This window comes from Drosophila takahashii, chromosome 2L, assembly GCF_030179915.1.
Source record: "Drosophila takahashii strain IR98-3 E-12201 chromosome 2L, DtakHiC1v2, whole genome shotgun sequence".
NCBI classification, from domain to species: domain Eukaryota; kingdom Metazoa; phylum Arthropoda; class Insecta; order Diptera; family Drosophilidae; genus Drosophila; species Drosophila takahashii.
This window is the reverse complement of record NC_091678.1, coordinates 24,585,868-24,606,986: the sequence shown is the minus strand read 5'-3', so window position 1 is coordinate 24,606,986 and position 21,119 is coordinate 24,585,868. Positions and strand designations below refer to the sequence as shown.

Here is a 21,119-nt window from a genome sequence, read left to right as displayed (position 1 = left end):
CTGGCGCTCCTCCACCTCGCTCCCTCCTCCTCCCCCTCCCCACTGGCCACTTGTCCAGTGTCCTTATTAAAGTCCTGGCGGTGCCTGCATCAACTTGGCCGGTTGGTTGCTGGCCATGTCAGTGCTCCTGTTGACGTTTTTGCTGCTGTTATTGTTGCTGTAGCCCCACTTATCATCCCCGGTGACACTTTATAATTTCTTTACTTTTAGTGATGTCACTATTTATTTCATTTTTCCATCAAAACTTTTAAGTTTTACAATAAATTTTCAGAGGAAACACAAATAGAGTGTCCAGCAGCACACACACACACTGGCTGTGGCTGCACTTATATTTATATACTTACATAGGATGTATCCCTGCCATGCAGCGGGGAGTGGAATGGAATGGACGGAGGTGGACTTCCATTTTGTAAGTGATGTCCGTGTCACTGTCAGAGTTGCCTCGTCCTCATGGCTTCTTCCTTTATTTGTTGTTGCCGACACTGTTTTTCCTTCGCCTTTTCCCTGGCTTTTCCATTTGTTGTTGCTGCCGTGTCCACTCTGCTCAGTTTCCAACGGTTTGACATACTTGGCATTGACTAAATCAGAGTAATTTTATGATTTTTTGCGATAGAATTACAAACCTATTTTGGTATTAATAAATTGTGGGATTCAACTTAAGGATTGGATTAGCAATTCAATTGATATTTTAATCCAAAGATCGAATAGAAATATTTTCTTTTGCATTTACATCAGAGTAAAACCTTAATATTTTAACTTTATAACATCTTAAACCCTTAACAAAAATACTCTTTTATTTAGCCAGTATAACCAAATCTATAACATAATCAAGCAAATGTATTCCAATCAACATAAGTTGCAGATAACACCGAAACGGATTTCCTTTTGACAAGACGGCCATTCTGTTAACTTTTCATGAGTGTCATGGAACAAATCTTTGTGAAGTGTTTACTAATTGTAATTTATCCGACTTTCAACTTTAACCTCGTCGGGCCAATGTGTACATTGCATTACAAAAGCTGCACAATTCCAACTCGTCATAAAAATACACAAAGACCAGCAGGCAAATATTTGAAATAAAAAGCGGATTTATTGCGAGGAAGAGAAAAAATGAAAGGATTAACCTAAATAAATACAAAACAATTGTGAAAATTGTGCCAGAACGATAAAGTGACTCCGCCAAAGGAATGTCATATTGAATAAGAAATTCCGGGCCACGGAGACTGGAGGCTCTAAGGAGTTCAGCCGACCGCAATGATCTATTGCCGCCAAGTCTGAAGAATAAAAATGAAAATCAAGCCAGCAGATGGCAAAGCGAAACAATAAAGGCAAAGAGTAAAAAGCAGCAAAGAAAGAGGAAAAAGTTGGTAATGGTTAATAAATCGACTTTGTGATACCGTGTACTTTTGGGCGGTTTTTATAAGAATCTTTCACATTTTAAAACCGCTGATAAAGGTAATTAAAAGTGTGCAGTGAAAACGGAGCCAAAATATCGGAGTTACAGAAGCCATATATTGCATATATTGCGTTGCATATTTTTAGACACCTTGATAAGCTACTTTAAATTATTTAATTGTGGAAAAGAAATCCTAAATTCTTGACCTTGCAAACACGGACATGAAAGGAATATACCCTTGCTATCCTGGACTACCGGATATGGCAAGGGGAAAGCCAAGGGCGTAAAGAGATATTGTAGCTAAATGCAGTGGATGATGATGAAGCTGGGACTTTGGTGGATCTCGAATGGCGGCCACTTCATTATGCCGGAAAATGCATGAAGTGTTGAAAAATGATTCCCTCAGCAGCCAAAGCGGAGGCAACCAGCTCGGAATCATTGGAGGCGGCAAGTGCATTTGACTTTTATGCTTTTTGCAGGACTCCCTCGAGGGACGTTTCGCAGGCGTTGAAACGAGTCCGACTTTTCACACAAAGCGCCTCAGGATTTTCCAAATATCCGTACATAGTTTCGAAATGCACAGCAAAGAAGATGCGCCGTGGAAAGTGGAAAGTGTTTTGGCTGCTAAGTGCGATGGACACAACAGCTGCTCCTCTCCAAACTCGCACTCGCAGTCGTCCTGGTCCTCATCATCATCATCAGCTTCATCTGCAGCTTCAGCGGCATCAGCTTCGGAACAGCGTCATCCCCTTTGGCCATGTCATCATCAGCGCCGTCGTAAATTGTTTACTGGATGCCCTCAGAAAACTTACTTCAAACAAAGTCATGTGGACACCGGGGAATGGGCGGTGGCCAGGGTTTAGTTCTGCCCCCCTGTCCATAATGTGAGTTCTTTAAAAGTTTTACAAATGCACATGGCCGCCAGTCCAGACACCTTGCGTTCGCCCTTTAAAGTCGTCTTCTTAAAGCTCCAGTCACAATTATAATTTGCTACGTTAAGGATAAGTTACAGGAAGTTTTTAAATATTTTTAGTATTAGCCTATGACTTGTCATTATTAAAGTTGTGATTCGGAATTTAATTTGTCTTACTAGAATAAATACATGATACGATTCTAATTGCACAATACATATAATCTAGTATTCACAAATTATTAAAAATTAATAACAAATTATTAATAAAAATTACATACAGACATAGTTTATAGTAAAAATTTTGGTATGATTTGGAATGTATATATTTGTCTCACTATTTTCCTTTCAACTGTTTGCTATTAATTGGCTCACACTGCAATAGAAATGCGAATTTATTACAGCCAAATCATTCCAATCGACATCCAAGACAACAGACGCAGACAGACCTTCAATGAAATGCAGTTTGGGACCCATAATTTTATCAAGCGTTCAAAAGAACAAAAACAAGGAATATTTCTTGAAAATTATATTCACTGAGTGCAGAGCGAGGGCGGCGAGATGCAGCGGCATGTAATCAGTCGAAATAAACACTTGCGCCTCTAAATAGATAAAAATATCTACACTTCAATAAACATGAAAATCATCGGCCGGGCTGAAAACGAGCGCAAAATGTGTTGAAAATTGCACAGGCAATGCGATCATAAAGCATTCGCCATTAATGACACCCAGCCCGACAGATACATCCCATTGTCAATAACTTTTACGCCGCGCAGATTGCCAGCCCGTCGTCCCCCTGCTCCCCCCTCGAAGCCCCTACGCCGTGACCCCTCCCCCATTACAAAATCAAATTCAAATTTCCCAAACGAGCAACCGCAGAATGCAGAACGCAGCCGAGCTGATGACGATGTCGATGCAACTAGCCTGCGGGGAAGTGAAGGGGATTGACGGCGCACACTGCTCAACCATTTCTAGATATGGCGAAGGAAAGTACGTCGTTCTTTTCCGCTAGAATTCGCGATCAAAAATACCTATCGAAGGTCGAAGCTGACGATTTTTACTCGAAAGTTTGCTTACATATTGTAAATATTGTGAAATATTTTTATGAAAGGCACGATTTAAACTCCTAAAGGAGACATTAGTTTCTTATAAATTATTTAATTGTTATTTTATTTTAGATATTTTCAAATTTTAGATTGTTGGCCAGGTGTCAGCAAAAAGAAAGTACACAGAAAAATCATATTGTTATTATACGGGGTCCTGACTTTTAACCCAAAACATGCAGTATTTGGTTAAAACAAATCCCAAAAGGTTTGCATACTCCATTTATACTCAAAGAAAAAAAAAAAGAATTACAAAAGCAAATTTACCGCAATTTTTAGTTAGCTGTCTCTTAGTTTTTTATTTGTTTTTGTTTAATTTAGATTAAATTTTAGTTTTTACAATAAATGTTCTTTAATTATAGAAACTTTTTAATATTCTAGATCTTGGCATTAAAAATGGATGGTGGGTTTGTTTAAAAACTTCCTAAATTGACTAAGCAGTTAAATTTCGTTAAAGTTCTTATATGCTCTTTACTCGTTTGGAAGAAACGTTTAACTGCAGAACTTACTTTTGAGTTGGAGTACTGCTTATGTAAAGATTTTAGTTTTAAAACTAGCTTCTTGTTTTGCCCTCGCACCACTGTGTTGCTGGAGCACGGCGCCTGGCAATCGCGATTCGCGAGTGATGGCATCCGCCATCCGCCAAGAGCGCGACGCACAAGACACTCGCACATCCGCAAATTTATCGACAAACATTTGGACAGGCGACGGAACAAGAGGCCAGGAAAATGGGACTGGAGAATGGGGATGGGGGAATTGGGGGGTGCTGGGGATTGGGGAGTGGGTACTGGGGCCTAGACAAACTACGAGATACGCGTTAGCGGCGACCGAACGAGCAGCCTGGCAGATCGTTGCTTCCTTTTCAATTATTAAGTGCGCGAATGGGCGATAAAAAGCGAGCCAGCCAGGCGCATGTGTGAAGTCGCCCGTTGGGAGGGGAAAACTCATAATTCGCTACACGATATCGTTTTTCTCCCCTGCCCAACTCCCTCCTTCCTTCAGTCTCGGCTTGGCGTCTTCAATCTTGTAAAACGCATCTGTAACTGCATTCATGTTTAGCTATTTATCTCAAATTGGCTGGCAGGTAACTTCCAAATGGGGTTCCTTTTAATTTTCTCTGTTGGCGCCTAGTTATACGCTCAATTCGAATTGACACGCGGAAGATGGGGGATTTCTGAATACAAAATTAAATGAAATTGCAATGTACTGGAGTGGGTTTTATAGCCAGGGGCCTATTACTCAATCTATAAAAAAATTGTATTAAAAAAATATATATATAATATGAAAAATTAAAATTAAATATTGGTAAAATCATTTTAAAGTATACAAATTATGTAAAATATTTATTTAAATAAATTTATTTCGTTGGCTCTGACTGAATGTGCTTTCAGTTTATAATCTTCTTTTATATGGGGCCACAAAATGACTCCCGACAGTCTCATAACTCCTCATCCAGTTTAAAAATAATGCTTATTGGACAATTTGCATTTCACATTTTCTGTTCCGTAACGCCGCTTTGGTATGTTTACCTTTCCGAATGGATTAAAAGTCGAGGCACATCAGCACCCCGATCCTCATCCCCATCCCCACCCCCAGTCATCCGTTTACGGTTTGCATATTGTCAGACATTTATTTACCGTAATTTACCCACACCAGTGTCTAATTAAATTTACCGGCGATTAACCAACTTGGCTCGGCTAAAACTCAAAACTCCAACCCGCCCCCTTTGAAGGTCTGGGTTCCACATGGGCGGAGGGGAGGGAAGGGGCTGCTGAGACAACAGTAATTCGTTTATAATGCGTAGGACATGTCGACAATGCCACAGGACATTCGTAATGAGTGGGTGGCTGGTTGGGTTGTTTCGTTGGCTTGGTGTGAGCCCAAGGGGTCACACGGGCATCAAAAGAGAAGAAACTTCCCGGCTTTTCGCAACTTGAAAGCACTTCCAGCGACTTTGATGGACAAGGACAAGGTGGGTGGTGGATTCTCGCTGGTCAGACGGGGGTTGCCATCCTGCTGCCCCCGATAGCTTGATGCTTCAAAGGCTCGCTGCCACTGCTGCCTGTCCTGACACATGTAAATGTGGTTGAAGTAATGACGAAATGGGCACTGGACTCGGTGCCCATCTACCATCTACCCATCTACCACCGGCACCACCACCTCACTTCCGGTACGCCTTCTCGGGCCCACAATCCTTTGACGTCGCCTGAGTTGTCTGTTGTTGATGTTTGCCCTCATTATTGTTGTTGTTGTCATTGCGGTTGACATCGTTTTGTTTGCCTACAGGACAGCACTGAGAAAAGTTATATTCAGAAATGTTAAAGGTCAGGAGGTAAAATTCTGTTAGTAGGTAGTTAGTTAGTAAATTCAAAAACAAGGCCAAGTGTCAGTAGTAAGCTTTCGAATAAATTTTTCCAAATAATTTTAGGATTACTGCAAATAAAGTTGTTAGTAAAAAAATGGCAATATCTTAAATGTTATTTTTGCTTCTATGAGGTCTTTTAGAAATGTATGTAAAGTGAGTAAGTCAACATATAAAATTTTAATTTAGTATTAATATTTTATAAACAAATTATAGATTATGTGGCTTTGAAGTTCAGTTTAATGAGAAGCTGTGTTTAATCTAAGATTTTTTTTAAATTTCTTGAAATATACTATGTTTTTCTTGAAGTGCATGCTTCTAACGCATTACGTAGTGGGCGGCAGGTGCCTCAGTCTCAACCTCGTCGACTGTCCACGCTCCACGTTCCTCCTCCTCTTCATCTACCTCTCCCCTTCCTTTCAGCAGTTTTGGTTCGGCGTATTTGTCAACCGCGCATAAACCCTTAAATCCGGCTTCCGGGGTTCCAGAGTTCCCGGGTTCCGGACTTCCCGGCTCTTCCTTCGCCGCCGCGTTAATCCCTGATGTGTCTGTGACATTCGCACTGACAGTGACAACACTTTGATGGGTGCGACGGCCCGGCCAAGTCAGATCCCGGGTCCTGAGTCGTTTCGAATGGAGAACGGAGAATGCAGAGAGAGTGGAGTGGACTAGAGTTTAGACCCGGCAGCAATGACGACAATGACAATGACAATGACTGTGATGCGAAATTTCCATGCCTTTGCCCTGGGGTTGCTTTTGTGGGTGCCGGCGCTTCTGTTATCCTGCGATGTTGTCATTGTGGTTGTCCTGCCCCGAAGGGATGGTCTCGGATGCTCAGCTTATTAGAAGCTTTTTAAGTGGCATTTCTCCACCGAAAACGATTTCAATCATTCGAGTTAATTGACTCACAGCAAACAGTGTGAACTTGATTAAAAAGTTGTTTTTTCGGCTTGTCCTCAGATGTTGTGAATGGGGTTGTCTGGTCGTTTTGTTGTTTAGGATTATGGCGCAGATCAAGATGTATCTAAGTCTATTTATAAATCGAGAAAAAGCAAGACAAGTTATTGGGAATAAATATACATATTATTAAAGCCATTTTATACTTTTTCGAGAATAAATAGTAGCTAAATAATTGTTAATAATTAAAAATCAATTAATTTTTCTTAGTGTTCTAACTTAATTCATTGATTTAGTGCTCTCCTGGTCTTTTTACTTGCAGAACTCGACCCCGGTTCCGTTCGACTTCTAATAAAGATATATATCACCCACTCGCTGTTGTCTCTCGCTTACCAACATGACAGCCACCAAATTTGTTAACAATTTTACAAAAAGAGAAATAAATCCGAAAAAGTACAAGCTACGAATTTGCTGCTGCTACTTCGACTTCCATTCGAACAGCACTTGTACCGGTGGCAGGAACCGGTGGCTTTGCAACGCCTACATTGCAGCTTGTTCCCCGCAGTCATTGTCGAGGGGAAAAATAAAAAAATAAAATCAAAGAAAAGAAAAGAAATCGAAAAAAGCAAGCAAATGCGGGTGACAAAAGTTTTGTTGTACAAAGTGCTGGGACAAAACCTTGTGGTAGAGCCACTGTCACCGGCGACCTGGCAAGCCTTTTGCCTCGGAACAGATCTCTCAATGCGATTGCCAGATAATTTCCAGGCGAGTGTCTCAGCCAGTTCATTTGTTGGCCCGGCTCAACAGCGTGGGAGAGTTCCGATGAGGAGCCAGCTCTGAATTTTATAGAGATCGACGAGGGAATAAATCGCAATCGAAATGAGGTCTCGGGATCGGAGGCTGCAGCATCCCAACAAGTGGTACATTAAGGGAGTGGCAGTGAAATCATTTTGTTCGATCCTAAAAGCTTTAACTAGAAGCCAAATAAAATAAATTCTCTTTAAAATTTATATTCTATTATAATTCTAATAATGGTCAAATTAATGTAGTACTTAAAAACGACATTATTCAACAGCTCCTTTCCCCCTAAATTTAAACTCCTTTGAATTTGTGAAGCTTTGACAGGCAAGCCAATAAAATTCAAATGTGTGGCGCGGACTGTACGCTGCTTCGTCTCGCGAATTGTCAAAGCAGGCGGAATGAGAAAAAATCTGAGAAGAAAGGCAAACTGGAAAACGCCAAACAATATAAGACAAAGTGAGGACGGACGACAGTCCGCCGAGCTGTCAAAGCGATAGAAGTGCCACAGAAAACATGCAAAAATCAAGTGGAGAGCAAAAAGGGTTGGGAGCACTGGAGCCCCACATATCGGACTTTGAACCGTGCTCCGGCTCTATATCTTTCTGCTCTCTGTTTTTTCTGGCCGTGACATCTTGGCCACATATTTTGCTTGTCGCAGAGGACACAATACTGTCAACCGATGGAATTCCCGCACATTCATTTCGCGCCCATCCCCATCAACGGTTCGATTGACCGAAATAGAGAAAAATTCTACATATCCCGGGGCATCATTTATCAGCGGCAAGTTATTGCCAACTCGTCCAGATTTTTTGCATACCCCTTGCCCACCCAACCCCATCCAAATGGCAGGCGAAATGTGTCACTACTTGTTTCGGAATTAGAAATCTCAGATTGGGACCATCCCCTCCAGATCGCGACTTTATTCTCCCTTCTGCTTGTCAGCCTGCAATTTGTTATCCATCAATTTTGGTTTTTACTAGCTCTTGTAAAGTGCCAATTGCTTGAAATTTTTGCAGATGCAAGTTCACTGTTGAGTGCTTGGTATATTTGAAGTTTTTCTAATATAACATGGACGAGTTTTTTAAAGTAAAATATTAATCAGGATATGAATCGTCATTCCATACGTATTTAACGTATTGTTTTGTTCTTAAATATAGCCGAATAAAATCGAACATCATTTTAAAACGCCGAGGATTTTTCCAGGCATTTTAGGGTTTTTTATGAGGTTTGTCGATTAAATACCCAGGGAATTGAACTTCGGGGTTCCCAAATGCTTATTCTAGAATTATGTGACCATTACTATATACAATGTCCTTGTAACAAGTTTGTTACGGTTTGAATCTCTTGAAAAGGAGCATAAAAGTATGCTGATAAAAATAACGTAATTATTCGGAATTAATCCATCCGACTTATTCATTTAAATTACATTTATACTCGTTCTTAAAATTGAAAATTTTTATTTTGGTTTTAAATTTAGTTTTTTACTAAGCGCTCGGGTAAATATGTGTATAAATGCAAATTCCTTTGACCATAAGGGCCGTCCTTTCCTCACTTATTTCTGCCACTCAGCCAAACAAAGTCCCTTCCAAATACCTAAATCAACCTCCGGTTGAATGTGTCTCAGGCTTTAGGGTTCGAGTGGATTTAGGGCCACATGCGGTGCTATTTATGACACGCTTCCGTCAAAATACTCACGATTTGCGGGGCTCAGTGGGGAAAGGGCCGCGTCGCAACATTGACACTTGGTGCAATCACTCGTAAAAATCCAGCCAAGAAACAGCCTCGGAGTCAACGGAGCGAGGACTAAATGCCGAGCACTTGAAACTTCAAAGGAAATGCCTATCGCTGTCAGGGACATAAATTGCGCTGACAGCGAAAAATGTGAAAAGCCACATTTGTGCATTTCACGTTGACGATGCAGAGCCCGAACCCTTGGACCCTTGGCCCCCTGGCCCCAGACCCTTTGAAGTCTACTCTCTCTCCACTTGGGCGTTGAAATGTATGCAGCAAAATATTTTTGCAATTGCATAAAGCCGAGACATCAATAAAATAAATAACAATAATTTTGCAAAATGCCCATAAATCCAGGCAGCGTTGTCATAACTTTCGTTTTTATGACTCCAACTAGACAGAGTGACGCGAAAGCGCCCTCTGACCCCCAGCAGGAGGTCGGCCGAGGCTGAGGTGAGGGTTTCGTTCCACCTGCGTGTGCCGCAGTCGTGAATCGCGACCGAGTCAGTGCTGCCAGATGGAGATAGGACCGTTGAAGTCCAGATGAATCTCAGTAGATATTTATAAAAAAAATAAGGATATGAACTAGAAACAGATTTAAAAAAATAAATATATGGAAGCTTTATGTTGACAAAAAGCTTTTACAATCACACCATAAATTATTTTAATCTTGAAAAAAATGTACTTGATTTTGTGATCCGGGTTAAGGGGGGAGATACATATAGAAAACAAAAAAAATACAATTTAAATTGGTAGTATAGCTTCTTAAGAATGTGTCATGAAAGTTTCACGAAGAAATTCGAATTATTTTGGAACTTATTCCAGTATGACGGCACCCATCTTCCTTGTGCAGTAGATATGTTTCATTACTTTAAATGCGTTTTTCTCGAAACCATGTTTTTCTCAGCTGCGGATTGTGTATCTCAAAAAGTAATGCTTCGATCATCATGCTGCTTTTGCGGAAATGTTTGTAATGAAATTGCCCACTGTCTGAACCTACTTTATGAAGAAAATTTGTACGTTGAAGTATTTTTTCTAAAGCAAAAACAACAAGAACGAGGACGGAAGCTAACTTCGGCAAGCCGAAGTTTTAATACCCTTGCAGATTTTACGAATTAAAACTTGACTAGACTAGCAACATGAATTAATAAACAACAAAATATTTTATAATTGAAAAAATAAAATTTTAAAATTTTTCACCCTATTGTTCCTATGGGAGCTATAGGATATAGACGCCCGATCGGCACGCGCGTTTACCCTAATGAAGGTACGCACAAAAAAATGCGATTTGAAAAGTTTCATGGGAATAGCTAATATTTTGCGCGAAATATCCTGAAAAACGTCAAATTTTGACCGATTTCACCCTATTGTTCCTATGGGAGCTATAAGATATAGACGTCCGATCGGCACGCGCTTTTACCCTGATCAAGGTACAAAAAAATACGATTTGGAAAGATTCATGCCAATAGCTCTTACACTGAGCGAAATATCTTCATTTTTGTGAAAGCTATATCCGATTGTTCCTATGGGAGCTATAGGATATAGACGTCCGATCGGGTCGGCTTTCAAACTTGATCTGCGTACACATGTTTTAGGACGACTGTGAAAGTTTCAAGGCGCTAGCTTTTAAACTGAGCTCGCAAACGGTATTGAAACAGACATACAGACGGACAGACGGCTATATGGCTATATCGACTCCCCTATTGATCCTGATCAAGAATATATATACTTTATGGGGTCGGAAACGTCTCCTTCACTGCGTTACAAACTTCTGACTGAAATCATAATACCCTCTGCAAGGGTATAAAAATAAGAAAAAAAATTATTTTTGACTTTAAAAGAGTGCCCCAACCAGAGTTTTTGAGATATTCTATGTAAGTTAGGTTCAGTTTCTACATTATTTCTCAACAAAATAAATTTGGTTTCACAAAAATCGGATCTACACAGCGAACTGTAGACCATCCGCAGCCAGCCTACTTTTTTAAAAAAGGCCTGACAAAAAAATTCCCACGGCCGCCATTTTAAAAGATAGAAGAAAAAATAAAATTGGTTTAAATTATATAAGAACTATGTAATCAACATGCCAAGTTGCAAACTTCCAGCACAAACCCTTATTGTTTAAAAAAAATCATGAAAAACTTGACAAATTCGCAGTTCTATATGTATCTCCCCCCTTAAAGCTATGTTCAGACGGTTAAAACCCAATTATTAGGGTTCTGAAATCATCTATTAAGGTGTCTAAAAGTATGCAGTAAAACAGTACTTCGTATTTCATAATGAATCCTTCGGTCTATGCGTTCGAAATATGTTGCTGCATACTTTTAGACACTTTTCTTAATTATTTTGAAACCATAATGATTTCTGAATATACAAGAATGCCTTATATTAAAATAAATTACTACCATTGTACCATACCCGAACCTGGCTATTGAAAATCCAAACGGGCAGCCCTGCCGAAGGCCCAACACGTGAACCAGGGCCACGTCAGTCAGCAATAAATAAATGCAAGCTGGCAGTCATTTGGTCGTCACACGGCCAGACAGGCGGACGACTGTGGGGGAATGGTCATAAAGTGGAGTGGAGAGGTCCTGCAGGGCTATAGCCGGGGATCGGGAAGGGTAACGGTAAGGGTTACGGGATCGGGACAGGGACGGTGTCCTGTTGTGGCCCGCGGAAAATTGCAGTTGAAATTATTGCATTTAAACAGGACATTATCACACACAGGACACAGGACAGTGAATCGGACTGAGAGGTCCTGGACATGGCAGCAAAAAGTGCAGCAGTTGCTTTTTGCATTTGTTGTTGCGTTGTCATTGCCGCTTTTGCCGTTGTTGCCGCTGCTGCTGCGACTCATAAATTAAGTCCTCATAACGGTAAAGTTATTGAAGTAATACAATTTTACTCTGACATTTGACAATCGATGCGTCGCCATCGCGCCATTACCGTCGATATCACCCCGATTCGAATGGAGTAATGGCACGATATTGACACCAGATCTGGTAGAAATAATATTAATAGCCATTATATATAAGAAGTATTGCAAATACTAAAGGATTTAAATTTAGTATATTCCATGTCATCTTGATATCTTCTTACTATCCACTTAATTTGCCCCAAGTTAATTCCTAGCTCCCTTTCTTAACCATAAAATGTTAGAAATATTGCACCCAAGTTCTAGCAAAAATAATGTATGTGAAACCCAAGCTTGATGCCAAAGGAAATACCAATAAACGATAACCGCTTTTCTCCCCTCCGTTTTGCCAGCCATTTGATGATGATGAAATCATGTCAATACCCCAAATCCCAAACGATCAGATCACGCACTCGAAGCGTAAATTCCCGGCCAAAATGCTAATGGGCCGCGGCCAACTGACGCGTCGAGATTTCATTTTCCATGGCAGTTGATTTGAGGGACTCCGGCCACTCGGCTGACTCCATCGCCATCTCCGCCGATTCCACTGGCCATTAGCACGTGCACACATTTCCCAAAGATGGGAGCAGCAGGAGCCGAACGAGCAGCATCGGCAACACATAATTTGCACAAATTACCGCCAACGTTTTGCCATATTTTTCACGGGCAATGATGCCGCTGGGGCAGCACTAGCACTCCTTTCTGCTGCGGCAGGGGAGGGGAGGGGATGAACGACAGGTGCGAAACAAGCAGGACCAACTCAGGCAAAGGACGAACGTTTATCAGAGAAGCTCTCACATCCCCGGGTTCCTCTGGCATTTCGGTGCATGCCAGGCGCACGAACTGCACAAATCATTTCTGGATTGCACGAACAAAGTTTGTCTCCCAGCAGCTTGCGAAGGACCGAAGGACACCCAAGGACCGGGGGACAGGACATAAGCTCCGCTCATAACTTTGCCTTGTTTATGTTTGCGGGATGTGATGTGTGCATCGCAGATCCCTCGAGCTGCCACGATACGGAGTCACTTTGGTTTTGGGGATAGATCCGTTTTCGATTCTGACAAGGATGATGGTACAAAGTTGGCCAGGAAAACCACTACGAAAGGAGGCCAAGAATCCATAATAACATTTTATTGAATTAAATAATTTGTTTTTAGACGTTCAATGTGCACCATTCATAAAAAAATATTTGTTTACAGATTTTATATTATGTGTTATCGAAACCAAAATCACACGGAATCTCTTACTTCTCCTGATAAAACGAAGAGCATTCGTAAACAATCCCCCAAAAAAACCACACGCATCAAAAATCAGACAAAACACTCGAAAATCCTGATATGTTTTCCCCGGCATTGTCAATTACCGATTTTGGACAAGCACCACTCAGAAGGACGAAAACTAATCAAATGTCAAAGGGCCAAAGCAGATGAGTCCCAGGACCCTGAGTTCTGCTCCTTTGCATCACGTCCCGTGTCCCGCTCTACGGATATGAAACATTCATTTGACGCCAGCGACATGACACGTCAGTCTTGGAGTATTAAAATACACACAGAAAAATAATACCATAAAAAAGTTTCCAAAAAGCGAACAAATTAAATTACACGGTCAGATAACCGGGTGCGATTATTTTAAATATATATGTTTACAAATCATTTTGGACCAGTTACAGTTAAAATAGAATGTTAATACATTTAAACGTTGTATTAAAACTTAATGTACTTAACCGTTATCTGAGGCCTATGACGTACAATCAAACCTATTAACATATTTTGGAATCAAACTGTTGTACTAGAATTAAATCCCACGTTTTTAGTGTAAGTTCGTACGCGAGCCTCGACGGTATTATTGTATATTGGTGTGCGTGATGTTGCATCACGAGTGGAGAGCCGTGTGATGGAAGCGCGTCGAGAATAACAAGGGCCGGATGGGAGAAGAGAATCTGGCCGGAGCGAGGACTGTCGGCTGATGCAGCCATCGGAATCACATCTTACAGTCGGCGAAAAAGCTTCCACTACTCCAGCTTCCAGCTTCCACAGCCAACGTACGCCGACAACATTTGGCCAGGCAATTCACACGTAGCACCCATATATAGCAGCTTCCCCCAAGACATGCAAACTGAGGAGAGTGGCTGGAAACAATCCACATTAGACTGATAACTGAACCAGATCCCTGTGGTGGGGGGAGGATGCCTTGCGGAGTACTGAAGTAAAAATGAAGTTCAAAATTCCTGAGAGATTCACTGGGAACTTATTCTAATTATTAATATATTTTCGGTTTTAACGATTAAAACCTGATCCTTAAAATAAGGGATTATAAATTTTAAATATTACAAATATTTCAAGATGGCTATTTCTTAAGGGCTTTAACTCAATTAAAAGAGTAAATAAGAGTAATTAGTTTAAAAATTGAAATTAAAAAGTAAACAAGAGAAATTTAGGATAGGTCAATATAAAATTAAGTGTTGTCTCCATGCGCGGATCCCCGGTATCAAATCGACATGCCAATGGTACATTTTTGGTACTTATACCCATATCGTTTTTACCATACAATACTTGTACAATTGAAATTAAATAATATCATTTGCCCGAATTCTCGCTCTCGGAGACTCTCTGACTTCGGGGTGGTTTTAAAATATGGTTGAAAATTTAAATCCAAGGAAAGGCACTTCCCAATAATCCTAGATAGTTTTGCCTGCAACCAATTCTAGCAACAATATTTTAGCTCGGCCATTACCGAGAACGCTTCGATTTGGGACGAAAAGTTTTTGAAACAGTTATTGGCATCATCAATTGAAGTGTAAGTAAACAACATTAAAAATAATTGCAACTAAATCCAAGCGATTGCGCCGCCGTCACATTTTAGCGATGAAATGGCCCAGGCCAGGCACAGGACTCGAGGAAGGACCCAGCAAGGATTCGGGGAGGGAGGCAGGACTCGGGCCTGGCAGTGGAGCCAAAGCTTTCTCGAGTGCATAAATCTGTCCCGGGAATTTCCTCTGGCCTGCTCTGTTTCTTTGCCCGCCAAGTCATTTTATGATTATGTGAGAGATTTTTCCAACAAAACTCGCAACTGCATATAGATGCGAGTGTTTGTGCGAGTCGGTATAATGCAATAGTAAATTGTACGCTCTCAAATCGTTTCTAGCAGTGCAATTGAAGGCACTTTGATGTCTGTTCCGACTTCAATGTCCCCAATAATGGCCGCATTTCGATAGAATTATTTTGGCCAAGTTCTGGGAGCCAGAGATGCCATTTTGATTCGAGTTTGCTAAGGAGAAAGTTTTTGGAAACTGCATAAGTATCACTTAACGAGAAAAGCGTATAACCTAAAGGTAATTATAAAGATACCTTGCTATTCCCATAGATTTTTAAATATTTTTGGCCTAAAAATATATTCAAGGATTATAGTTCATCAATTTTTGTTAATCAATATTAGCCTACGAACATCGATTGTTTTAGTGCCACAGCCTTAGACTTTGATATACGACCAAACTGAGTACAAATCATAAATAATGGCAAGTGCCATCATAAATTTGAAATTTCCGGCAGCCGGCAAATGATCTTCCCCATCGTTGCATGTCCGTCTCTTACCTGTTCTTGAACCTCCCTCCCCAACTATCCTTCATTACAGGATGGAAGTGACCAATTGGGCCATCGATACACGAGCTTACAAGTATGTTCTTAATGTTAGAACTCGATAATTTTATTTTCTTAAAAATAAATTATAAAAACCGTCACAATGACTCATTATCATCTTACCATCGCTCTAATCTAAACATAATACATTGTTATATTTTCTTTAGATGGTCACCAACTTCAAACTAAATTCAGACATTTCTGAGTGAGGAACCTTTGAAGGCGTTCGTCGCCGTCGTACATGCAATTTATTCATAAATATTGTTGCCCACATTGGGGGCACATGCCCTGGCCGCCTTGACGCAGATGAATTCATCTATGATAGATGATGGATGTGCCGGCTGCAGCGCCAGTCGAACATAAGTCACCGAGGGTCTGTCCCGGATCCCAGATCCGCATCCCCAGTTCCCCGATCCCGGCCAGCGGTCGCCAGCGCCTTGGCGTTAGTTCGGTTTAGTTCGCCCCGATTTGGGGGCAAGGAGTTTTCGTGACGTCTGAGAAATGTGCAACAACGGCAACGACGAACCAACGACAACGTGCCACTCTGTCTTTATCCCCGCCTCCTCGCTTTCCCCTTTCCACCCATCACCTTGTGCCTCGTGCATGTCTGGGGCATATGAGTGGAATCGACGACATCGGCATTGGCATCGGCTATCAATGATATATTTGCGCGGCTATATGCGACAATAACGTGAAATAATGACGCAGGTGTTTCGATAAGGCAACGGCCACCGTCTTCTCGAAAGGGTTTAGATTACTCTGCCTTGGTGGAAAATCAATCATGGAGGGGATTGCTCTGATGGGCAATGACTTTGGATAAAACAAAGGAGCGTATTGGATGAAAGAAAGATGAATTTGTTAGAGAAAACTGTCTGTATTAAATATTTTGCGTAACAGTGCATTATCAATACAGAACTATTAGGAAAATATTCATCAGATTCATTCATTTCTCAATTCAAATTAATTCTCAACAAGACTTGGATTCATGTGTTAAACTGTGCAAATTTTCATGATGATTTATTTAAATGAAGACTGTATCCTCATAGTTAAAACTCGCGTTATTTAAGTCGCCAAGTCCCGCCGTGTGTGTGTTTTTTTTTGTGTCAGAAAAATTAGAATAAGAAAGAAAAAATTTTCACAGATCTTTTAATGGCATAAAATATATTAAATACATTTTAACCAATATAACCAAAGTTAAGAAAATGATAATCTAAAATTTTCCTAAAACTAAATGTTAAAAAATATTTTTATTTCATGCTAAACAATTGCTATTTCTTTTCAAACTGTATTTGATAAGCCGAAAACATGCCGTCACTGATGGAGAGTTTCTTTCTCACGATCTGTTTGTGGCGAGTCCGTGTCAAAGACTGATCGGTTCTCAGGATCAGTTGGTTTACAATCAAGCCCCAATCGCCACCGCTGTGATGTCCGCAACGACAGTGCAACAGACAGGCATTCCCTGGCAGCTGGGACATTGTTGCATGCCCCACCAACTGGGACTGGGACTGCGACTGCGGCTGGGGTCTCTAGTGGTCTCCAGTTTCCGTTAAGTCCAATTAAGACTGGCCCTATCTGCGATCGCCACAATTTGCCGGGGCCTCTAGCCACCAACAAGCAACCTGTGGCCCCAGCAGCAGCAGCAGTTCGAGCAACAAATTAAGTGACAAAATGTCAAATACAAACAAGTTGCAAACGGCTGGCGGGGCACTGGCCAAGTGATCGGAATGAAATTTATAAATGCCAGCCACTTGACACATTTGGCAGAGTGTGCACAAAATTTGCACGGCCAACTGCGGCAGGCCAATCATTCAGATCGGCCAACGATCGACTGCGATGACTGCGAGGCAGGCGACAAGAAAAATCAATTAGTGAGCGACATGTGACGATAATAATGCCAACAATAAAAATTGCGCCCAGCCAAGCACTGGAGGAGTAAGACACAGAAAACATTTTTATTTGATAAATAGTTTAGGTTAAGACCTCTCGACAAATTCCCATACAATGCCGTAGACCAATATAATCGTTTATGAAAAAGTAGTGCTAAAAAAACCAGTTTACTATACTTTTATTTTAAAAGTATTCGATAAATATTATTAAAATAAAATTAGTAAAAGTTTATTGTAAAAATCAAAAGCGAGCATAAGAATATATATTTCAGCATAGTTTTAACTTTTTTTTATAAATGTAGATAGCATTTTTTTTAAAGCACTTATAAAAAGTGCATTAACCTGATTTCTTCACAAAAAGGTACAGAGTGTTTTTTCCTGTGCACTATCTGAGGATAAGGAGGAGGTTGGATTCGCCTGTCAAGTGAAGAAAGATAACCGGGAACCGAACACGTACGTACGTGTGTTTGTCGAATCCACTGACTTTGATCGCTTGCCTTGCAATCGATCCGCCTTCACTTTGTAAGCAAATTTCAATTTCCTCTGGGAACTGGAATCAAACCTTTCCTGCGGCAATGTCAATAAGTTGAGTGGAGGTTTCGCACTGGCGAGGCGAATAAACAAAATGAAATATGCCAGCGAGCCGAGGAGGAGGAGTGAGCCCAGAGATCCTAACGAATGGGGGCCAACGGAGTCAACCGGCGATCGTTCGGTTCCAGAGAAAACCTGGGAAATTGATTTTTAATCCAAAATTGAATTTGCTGCCAGATATTTATTTTGATCTTGGTTGCATTTTGCCTCCTTTTGAATATTATAAGCACGTCTAGATTCAATGATTTTGAAAGGGTTAAATTGGTAGTAAAACCTCAATCCAAAAGACAAACTAAAGTTTATTCTTTAAAAATTGACTTTTAAAAAAACATATTAGCGATAAATTATTAATTATTATACAAAAATTAATTAAATATTAATAGCCAATTAGTTTTCGATTTAACAACTAATTCCTATAATTCTTTCTGATTATAATAAATAAAAACAATCATATTAAATTAGTATTGCAACACAATCTGTATGAGTTATAGTTTTTATTCTATTTTTTTCATTGTAGAGAGTTAAGAGTTTAATAAAATATGGAGAATTATTCAGACAGATTAAATGGTACATTTCCGTTATCTTGAAGCATCATAATTCATTAGCCATTTTTGGGCAGCAGGAGCGCCTGATTAAATCCCTCAATCACATCTTCTTCCCACAAAACTCAATTTTAACCCATAAATTCTATTTTTTCAGAGTTAGAATAAATTGGAAAAATAAATTGAAAATATGATATATTGTGGGTTGGCGGTCTTCCCATCCTGGGAGTGGTCATCCATGATTTATTCCTCGATGTGTGCTTGCGCTTCTTGTCATCCACTTCCATTGTCGCATCAAAATCAGAGGAGGTGGGGCGCAAGGTGATTTCATCATCTGCCAACCAAACAACAGTATCTTCCTTCACATCATCATCGCCATCTCCTGATGGCAGCTTCAAAAGAAAAATGAGACGACGAGCTTTTCGGCTTGATTGAAGGTTCCCTGATATTTGACAGATTCGATTGAAAATCCTTCGGGGCTCCTGCGTTTTTCCTTGACGGACACCGACCAACTCAAGCTGGTCGCCGTCCAGCAGATGGATGTTTGCAGATTGTGACAGCGGCAAAAGGGTAAATAAAAGGAGAGGGTGGGCTGGTCACTGGATGGGATGGCAGGAAAATAAATTGAAAGTGCTGCGGACGAAAATTGACGAGCTGCCGCTGCTGATGTTAAGGTTCGAGTTCGAGTTCGAGGCGAAGTTGGTCTGATTGGCGAGGGGTGATTGAACTTATTTGCATAAAATAGCCAAACTGCAGACCATGATTATCCCAGCTTTAATTCCTTGCCAGAAAGGTATAGTAAAGGGATGTGGAGTCAGACAATCACATCTTGTGGTTTTTTTTTTGACAAAAATGCAAAAAGACAATTGCCGAGTTGCAAGAGGGGTGAATAAGCACATCTGTTTTGCTGAATTTTCATTCCAGCAATTGTTTCTCAGCCAGACACTGAAAAGGAAAAACGATGAGGTGAGTGGTGTCTCCGTTCCGTCAACAGAAAAGTTCAATCAGAAATTAAGAAAACAGCCGCCGACGACGACAACGACGACAGCGCCGAAAAATGCCTTGTTACGAAGGCGTGAAAAATCTCCCCCATGCAAAGGAAAATGGCATTAGACAATGAGCGAAAAGAAAATGCAGAAATCGGGAATGGGGGCTGAGATGCAACCGGAACATTACATCGCGTGTCGCAGACACATTTGAAGGCTTCGACAACACTTCAGACTTCCGTCGTGATGGGTTTTCCACCTCTCCCCTTGCTGCGAGGTTCGTGAAAAATAAACGAAAATAATAATTGAAGATGCAGGCTTTTTATCTGTTGAAGCCCTGTTTTATTTTTCGAACATTTTCAGTAAACTGCGTTGCGGTCGAGACTGTAGGAAGACAAGCTACAGAATTAAAATTAATTGAAACGGGTGGTACATTAACTTAATACATCTTATTTACTGTTGGAAAAAAATTGTTTTAAATAAATAGGGTAACTATATCCGTTACTCGTAGTGTAAAAGGGTAAATTGTATTCGTGCAAAGGTACACAAAGAACATTTTTCAAGAAGACTGACGTTCTCAAATTAAGTATATGTATTCTCAATTTGAGGAAATACTGATTTTGTGGACACATTTTGAAAAAAGAAGCCCATTTCTTTCACCATGTTGTTTCTTTCTTATTTGTCCCCGTTTCTTGAGAAAAAAATCTCTAAAAAGACTCAATTCCAAGGTATTTTATTTATTTGAAAGTGAGTATTTTGTACTTAAAGTAAGTACTTGGTTTTATTTTGAGTAGAAAATTCTCAATTTAAGTTCACCGTTCATGAAAAATTCTCTCTCAGCTAGAAGGAAACATTTCCGACCCTATAAGTATATTTATTCTTGATCAGGAACACCAGCCGAACCGATCTGGGCACGTCCCTCTGTCCGTCTATCTGTCCGTATGAACGCTGAGATCTCGGGAACTACCAAATCTAGAAAGTTGGGATTACCCACACATATTCTTTGTCTTCCTACGCAGCGCAAGTTTGTTTCAGCCGAGCGCCACATTCGCCTTAAACGATTTTAAAAGGTGTCTGGCGCCCAAACCTTTTAAGAATTCGGAAAAGTAAAAAATATAAATCATACTCAATAATAATTAAAACAAGAAAAGAGATATGATTTTCTAAAGAATTTTCTTTAAAATATAAATAAATGCATCCGACTAATTCTTGACACTTTAATTAAACTGGTATAATTCGCCAGCTTCCCCACCCCAAGAACTGGAGTAACCTGAAGAAATATCTTGAGGAGCCACATCAAAGTTAAGCGGACGTTTTTTGCTCTGCCGGTGACGAAGTTGTCAGCAGGATGTCTGCGACAGAGGACTT

The 21,119-nt window shown here is 40.5% G+C and overlaps 1 long non-coding RNA gene across 1 annotated transcript; it reads left to right on the top strand.

Moving 5' to 3' along the window:
* The first annotated feature begins 219 nt into the window (after positions 1 to 219).
* Positions 220 to 7,645, top strand: LOC138913357 (uncharacterized). Its single transcript, XR_011419050.1, has 3 exons — positions 220 to 409; positions 863 to 2,280; positions 6,991 to 7,645. It is a non-coding gene; the product is annotated as an uncharacterized lncRNA (long non-coding RNA).
* The last annotated feature ends 13,474 nt before the right edge of the window (positions 7,646 to 21,119 follow it).